Source organism: Typopeltis vanoorti, chromosome 16, assembly GCF_054136105.1.
Source record: "Typopeltis vanoorti isolate ZY-2024b chromosome 16, IOZ_Tvanoo_1.0, whole genome shotgun sequence".
NCBI lineage: Eukaryota > Metazoa > Arthropoda > Arachnida > Uropygi > Thelyphonidae > Typopeltis > Typopeltis vanoorti.
Window position 1 is genome coordinate 58,876,000 of NC_143564.1, and position 6,000 is coordinate 58,881,999.

At 33.9% G+C, this 6,000-nt stretch overlaps 1 protein-coding gene across 2 annotated transcripts in view; it reads right to left on the minus strand.

The window, feature by feature from the left end:
- The window catches only part of LOC150098051 (transmembrane protein 184B-like), a 146,492-nt gene extending 142,671 nt beyond the window's left edge, over nucleotides 1-3,821 (minus strand). The window contains exon 1 of one of the 2 annotated variants that reach the window (XM_090406121.1): nucleotides 3,692-3,821. The gene's annotated coding sequence lies outside the window, so the exon portion shown is untranslated. Of the gene's footprint in view, nucleotides 1-2,647; nucleotides 3,029-3,691 lie in introns of those variants that run through there. The other variant, XM_090406119.1, reaches the window with a different exon arrangement.
- Between the last annotated feature and the right edge of the window lie 2,179 nt (nucleotides 3,822-6,000).

Consider the following 6,000-nt stretch of genomic DNA (forward strand, 5'->3'; position numbering starts at 1 on the left):
CAAACAAACTTTGTTTGCTTACACTTGGACAAAGGATTAAACGAAGAATATAATTTCTTGGCATCTTTAATTTATAGTTTAACCAAGTGAGTAAAACTTGGGACAGGAGGGCAAGAGATCAAAATACATATGGCATGTCTGATAAAGTCACATAAATTGAACTGGAGATACAAAATCTCAGGAATGGTATAACACGTTTCTACTATTTCTGAGATCTGAAAAGTGTAAAACTTTCATATTAACATATGGCAATTTTTGTATGATAATGGTGTTTTATATATTGATATTGGTCAGAGGCCAATTTTAACACATAAGACACCAACAACTGGGGCGATACTACCTTTTCTCTTATTTTGTAGGCAAGCAAGCAATCAAACCACCACTAAGAGAAAAAGCGATAGTATACTAGCTGGCAGATTATTACAGCAGCTAAACAGACATCATAATAACTATCTAGAGACAATATTAGTTGGCCTGCATCACTTTCTATCCTGCAATGCTTTTCTTTCCCAGAAATAATTTTTCATAGCCAAATGTTTAAGTACTGGGTAGAACTTATGTCAGAGCTTAATGGAATAAATATTTATAATATTCTGTCTATGTCAAGGAGATATCTTTAGGAAGTACAATATAAATTATAGAATACACACACAAAGGCAACACAAAACTAAATGAAACTTGGTAGACAAAAGTCCAGAATCCTAACTGGACAGGATGTCCTTTGTGGGTTCCAGCTGGAGGCCTTGGTCATAATACGGGACCTCTGAGAATTAACGTTTCTCACATTTTAGAAAGTTTAACACATCCATATTTAAGTTAGATTATGATGGCTTTTAAACTGCAGATTCTTAAAAAAAAATCTTTCACTCCTGAACTTGCTGTAATGGAGTATAGTGGCTTTTTCTCCATTTGATTCCCTGTAGTGTCTAAAGCATAGTCTGCTGTAAGTATAATAACAATGCTTTAGATACTATCCACACAATCAAATGTGAAAAAAACAACCAGCGAGGGCTCTAGACCTTTATCTATTGAGTTTCACTTTGTTTTGTGTTGCATTTGTGTCTGTGTTACAATTTATATTGTACTCCCTTAAGATATCTCTGTGATGACAGACAAAATACTTGAAGAATTAAACATTGATTCTAATCCTTTCCAGTGCTGTTTTTACTCCATTATATCTAATATGACATCTTTCATAGCATTAGCTTCCTAAGTGTTATCCATGAAACTTAATAGTTAATTTTTCACATCACAATGGTCACGATAATGGCAGTTGTGACAAGAGCATTGGAAAAATTACCTATATTTAACCATGCTACCGGCCAAGACGTCTATAGATGTCAAAGTTATCATGGATGCGAAGTGCATATCAAAATTATAATACCATTGATATTACATTGAAATATATGATGGATACGAAGCATATGGGGATGCATATTTGATCCATAACGCCCGGTGAGGTGGTTAAGAGAGATGACATATTACGTGAAAATTCAGCTGAAATTCTTATGTCCAAAAACCTTTAAACTGAAATGAAAGAAATAAAAATAAGAGACTTTTAAATATTAATAAGCTACAATGTACTGACAAGCTAGGTTAAATATCCTCAGAACTCCTACAAAAACATGTACATGCAGTACAAAAGCACTATGGGAACTCCACTTGTTCACATAGTGACAGATGACTTTATTAAAGCAAATTAATGTTGTAGGATTTGTATAAATGACATCTTTGGAGAAGTTCAGAACAAGTCCAATTATTCTAAACAATTTTATTTCAAATTTCAAGAGATCAAAATACATATGGCATGTCTGATAAAGTCATAAATTGAACTGGAGATACAAAATCTCAGGAATGGTACGACACATTTCTACTATTTCTGAGATCTGAAAAGTGTAAAACTTTTAGTGTAAAAGTGTAAAAAATCTAAAACATCTTTCCATTAAGCAAAATAACTAAATGTTTTTTTTTTAATTTTTTTTTAAAAGCATTACAAATCTCAAGCTTAATGAAATTTTGCTATTAGTGATCTGGACAGGTTCTTTGCAGATATAGCGACCTGTTTTATTCCGAATCAGTAAGGAACAGTACCCCTTACTATTGGTAAACAGAAACGGCAATACCAGCAAAGTTGCTAAACAATTCATTATTGGTATCTATTATTGAAATGCCTATGTACTGAAATTAGCTCAAGATTAACAAACAATACTAGATTTCTAATCGGGAATGATATTTTTGGCCCTTGGAGTAATACAACCAGCAATGGATGAAAGCAAATAACAGTCCAACTGAACTGTGTATGTTGTTTGTATACATCCTAAAATACATACTGACCATCTTGAAGTGCAGGTACAATATTTATATACTGATAGAAATAACTTATATCAGCTGTTTGCAACAAAGAATGAGGTATATCGGTTATGCTTTCATCTCTGAAAATAAATAGGAGTGATCCAAATCTGTACAAAATACTCACAAAACAGGTCAAACAACTGTCATCCACCTGGCATACTTGTGATATACCTAGTCTCGGCAAAAACCAATTTAATTTATGTTGTTATTAAATCTGCAAGTTTATTACTTAGCGTTAGTGAAGTCTAGCTCCTCTATGGGTTAAAAAGCATTGTCAAAATAGTTAAATCCTTACCTATTATTAAACTGAGATTTGCCTGGCTTCGCCCCACATAAGAAATAATATTATCTGTTTTGCCATGAGTTTCGCTTACGAATACATACAGTATATTCTAGGTTTTATTCAACCTTACTGGCAACATATTGTCAACAAATCAGCCATCTTCCAAGACGATCTTAATGCCACCACTAACTTTCCAATTCTATTTGACATTTCAGAAAATGACATCATGCTTATTTTAGAGGAAATGAATGGACAGAAGTTAATTAAAATTACAATAACTTTAATTCTACATTATGACCTTAAAATGATAAAAATTAGCAATATTTATTATATAATATATAATAGATGGCGTTTGCCTTTTCGATTCAAAATAAAAGATTTCGGGACTGTACTATTTACTCGATGTATTTTCACAAGCTGCTTTTGTGATCGTCAAGATCAATATTCATATTAAATAGCTGGCACTTTTTTTGGATTTACTCTTAAAAACTCTACAACCGCAATTTTTCTATTCACATTTCTACCTTTAGTTTAGTGATACTTACAATAATGTTACAACGCAATGTAGACCTCATTTATCAAATAAGGTCCGTTTCTCTATTAAAATGCTTTTAATCTAATCAGATACTAAACAAACCTACACATATCCAACAAAGCGCCTCAGCAGTTATAATCAGCCGGGTATTATTTGTCATGCTTACTAAGAAAGTTCAGTGATAATAGGCTTTTTCTTATCATTCCCCACCTCTCCGAGAAGAAAGCCAGTGAGTTCTAAGATTATAAAAGAATAGAAATCCGACGTCTATCTGTTGGGAGAACTAAACAGTATAAAAATCTTTTTTTTTTTTTTTTTCTATTTCTAACGGATATGACCAGGCTTCCGTTCAGGGAATGCTTCATAAATAACGGATTATGACCAGGCTTCCGTTCAGGGAATGCTTCATAAATATCAATCCTCAGACAGACCACAATGATGTTAAAAGGGTTGACATACTAAACCTTAAAGGAACATTGGAACGGATAGCAAAAGTTACTCATATTTAATCTACTTATTACCTTCCAATCATTTCGTAAACTGTCTTCTTTTCTGCTCGCTGCCAAAGACAAATTATCTCCTCTATCCCTGTCTGGTGTATACTAAGTACTTGGTTCTTGTTAGCTATCTTAGTTTGGACAACTTGACCATTTCGATGAGAATACAATTTAGAATTCAGGAAAACACAAAAGTTATATAAAATACTTAGAATCTGTTAGATTTGGCCTTGCATCCCATGCTACTGCACTAGTCATAGAATTCGCCGGATTCAAATTTAAAACCTCCACTCAACTCAATGTCAGTCCAATCATATCTTCTTGAAAACATGTTTGTTTACAGGTCGGAATTGCGGCCAGAGTAGCTAATACTACTATTAGGCCATGCAGTGGCACACCCAAAGGGGGAACAGGGAACCCAGTCCCCCTCCAAGGAAAAAAGGAAAAAAATAGAAAATTTTTCAAAAATCTTTTCCTAATTAAAATTCATGTTTTTTATTTATGTTGTGTCATGTCTTCTATTTCTATGCTACTTATGAATTAGCGATCATCGCAGAGGCTCAGTCATAGGTCGTATGCAGTGAGTAGTGTGTATTATCAAATCGTGTACTCAACTCGCCCCCCCCATGATTAAATCCTGAGTGCGCTACTGAGGCCATGTACTACGTCTAGTAATTGCGCATGTTCAGGAGAGCAGATGAAGTGATCTAATGGCATTAGCAAAACTCCTCTGTACACTAGTTTTAAAAATTTCCATCCTTTGTGATGAATCATAAGTGAGGACGAATGGACATACAAACCAGTAAAAATAGGTTTGTGATAAACTGAAAGTTGAATTTTACTAGTGTGGCAGTATCATTGCGTAGAACGCTGCGTTGTGGTCTTGTTAACAGGCTTAGGTGTTGGTCATTTTTCATAACTTATCTGAACGTCATTAGAACACCAAATTAAAATACTAAACTAAAAGGATGTTTACCAAGTGGCTTAAATTTCGGTGTATTTCGAACTAGCATCTTCAGAGGACAGAACAACATGTTATTTACACGCGAAAATGAGTAATTGAAACTATTCAAACTGTATCGGACAAAAGATCTAAAGGACTAATTTGGTGTCCTTTAATGTTGAATAAAATAATTTATTGCAGTTGTATAGGAGTTGATCTTTAAATGACTGTCTCCCAAATTTTTTGGCAGATTAATGCCGCCATAATGTTAAAAGAATGCTTCATAGCCATTGCTGACTTTAAATAAACTTTTTGTCCTGTAATAACTTCTGTAAGGCACTGTGGTTTTCTTCCATTTAATCTTGTGTGAAGAAGTGTTTAAAGCAGGGGTCGGCAAACTTTTCAGAACATTGATCCCTCATCGAATTCCATCATCTTAAACAAATGCATAAATATTATCAATAATAAATTTCTCAATTTAAAATAATAATTCCTATACCGTTTTACTTCATTACTGCTTATCGATAAGAAGTATTTAAAGAAATTTAAAAAGAACATTAAAAATTTACTTACATTTTATCGATTTACATTAAATAGTGACCAATTGGCGTTGCATTGCATATTTACTAGATGTTGCTCAAAATCGTTTTAGGTGTTTATTGATTCCCTCTTGACCCTTAGATCTACCTTGGATAGTGGATATCGACCACTTTGCGGCCCTTGATTTCAGTGGTGTAGCTAGAGCTTTTGTCGCCAGGGGCGGTCCCTGAGTTTGCCACCCTTCTCAATAGAAACCAAAAATACTACAAAACACTTAAAAAGACGTATAGCATTTCTGACTGTCTGAGGCTTAGTCACTGTTAGACTAGAGCGTTTTCACCGGAGCTCCCTAATCGCCGTAAACTCCCAAACGCGCAGCAGTATGATAGATTTGTTTAAATCTAGACTCCAGACCAGGGGTGGGCAACTTTTTTAATGTGCTTGCCAAAATCGCCAAATCTTTGATGCAAACTTTTCTCACATGCCAACCGAAATTTTGGGGAACATATTATTATTTGGTGTCTTTTAAGTATTGGGAAGACCTTTTCAAATAATCAAAAATCACACTAGAATGGTAAAATCAAAGAATATTGTAAGAGTGATTATTGTAAGTCATGTAAGATTGGATGAATGTAAAAATTAGTGACGGAATTTTTACTTAAAAGTCCTTCTACCCTGTTGATAGCGCGAATATTTTTTATTTGTATTTAAGTGTAATTCTAGTTGCCATATACAGCCGCACAAGTTAAAGACACAATTTTTAACATCAGCAGGAGTAAACAATAATTTACTTTATAAACAATGTTTATAATGTGCCCGAACCAGTACGAAGGACAAGAAATCAGAATGG